This window comes from Micropterus dolomieu, linkage group LG23 (genome assembly GCF_021292245.1).
Source record: "Micropterus dolomieu isolate WLL.071019.BEF.003 ecotype Adirondacks linkage group LG23, ASM2129224v1, whole genome shotgun sequence".
Lineage (NCBI taxonomy): Eukaryota > Metazoa > Chordata > Actinopteri > Centrarchiformes > Centrarchidae > Micropterus > Micropterus dolomieu.
The window spans coordinates 5477720-5479675 of NC_060172.1; positions in this window are offsets into that span (position 1 = coordinate 5477720).

Below are 1956 nucleotides of genomic sequence, written 5' to 3' on the forward strand. Positions count from 1 at the left end.
CAAAATAATGTATTAGGATCTGAAAATAATGAGTTAGCATCTCAAGGCATATCTAAATAATGAGTTAGCATCTTAAAATAAAGAGTTAGCATCTCAAAATAATGAGTTAGCGTCTTAGCATCTCAAATAAGGAGTTAGCATCTCAAAATAATGAGTTAGCATCTCAAATAAAGAGTTAGCATCTCAAAATAAGGTGTTAGCATCTCAAATAAGGAGTTAGCATCTCAAAATAATGTATTAGGATCTGAAAATAATGAGTTAGCATCTCAAGGCATCTCTAAATAATGAGTTAGCATCTTAAAATAAAGAGTTAGCATCTCAAAATAAAGAGTTAGCATCTGAAAATAATGTATTAGGATCTGAAAATAATGAGTTAGCATCTCAAGGCATCTCTAAATAATGAGTTAGCATCTTAAAATAAAGAGTTAGCATCTCAAAATAATGAGTATGTATCTCAAAATAAAGAGTTAGCATCTCAAAATAATGAGTTAGCGTCTCAAAATAAAGAGTTAGCATCTCAAAATAAGGTGTTAGCATCTCAAATAAGGAGTTAGCATCTCAAAATAATGAGTTTGAATCTCAAAATAATGAGTTTGCATCTCAAATAAAGAGTTAGCATCTCAAAATAATGAGTTAGCATCTTAAAATAATGAAGAGTTAGCATCTCAAAATAAAGAGTTAGCATCTCAAAATAATGTATTAGGATCTGAAAATAATGAGTTAGCATCTCAAGGCATCTCTAAATAATGAGTTAGCATCTTAAAATAAAGAGTTAGCATCTCAAAATAATGAGTTAGCGTCTCAAAATAAAGAGTTAGCATCTCAAAATAAGGTGTTAGCATCTCAAATAAGGAGTTAGCATCTCAAAATAATGAGTTTGAATCTCAAAATAATGAGTTTGCATCTCAAATAAGGAGTTAGCATCTCAAAATAATCAGTTAGCATCTTAAAATAATGAAGAGTTAGCATCTCAAATAAAGAGTTAGCATCTCAAATAAAGAGTTAGCATCTCAAAATAATGTATTAGGATCTGAAAATAATGAGTTAGCATCTCAAGGCATCTCTAAATAATGAGTTAGCATCTTAAAATAAAGAGTTAGCATCTCAAAATAATGAGTTAGCGTCTCAAAATAAAGAGTTAGCATCTCAAAATAAGGTGTTAGCATCTCAAATAAGGAGTTAGCATCTCAAAATAATGAGTTTGAATCTCAAAATAATGAGTTTGCATCTTAAAATAATGAAGAGTTAGCATCTCAAATAAAGAGTTAGCGACTCAAAATAAAGAGTTAGCATCTCAAAATAATGAGTTAGCATCTCAATCAATCTATGCTAGTTTCAGTCCCTCCCAAATCGATCATCTTGTTGATAGTGCTGCAGGCTCGCTGCGAATGACACTCGACTCTGTAGCCCCTCTAAATAAGAAAATACTAAAACAAAGACGGTTAGCTCCATGGTATAATACTGAAACTCGCAAATTAAAGCAAATATCACGGAAACTTGAGAGGAATTGGCATTCCACCAAAGTGGAAAATTCTCGTTTAATTTGGCAAGATAGTCTTAAAACTTATAGGAAGGCCCTCCGTAATGCCAGAGCAGCGTACTACTCGTCATTAATAGAGGAAAATAGGAACAACCCCAGGTTTCTTTTCAGCACTGTAGCCAGGCTGACAGAGAGTCGCAGCTCTATTGAGCCAAGTATTCCCATAGCTCTCAGTAGTTACGACTTCATGAGCTTCTTTAATGATAAAATTCTAGCTATTAGAGACAAAATTCACCAAGACCTGCCCTCAACTGGCACCGACTTATCTCTTAACTCAGGAACCTTAGAAACAGCTGTAGAACCAGATATATCTTTAGACTGTTTTGCTTCCCTCAATCTTTACCAACTAACTTCAATAATTTCTTCATCTAAACCATCAACCTGCCTCTTAGACCCCATCCCGACTAGGCTGCTTA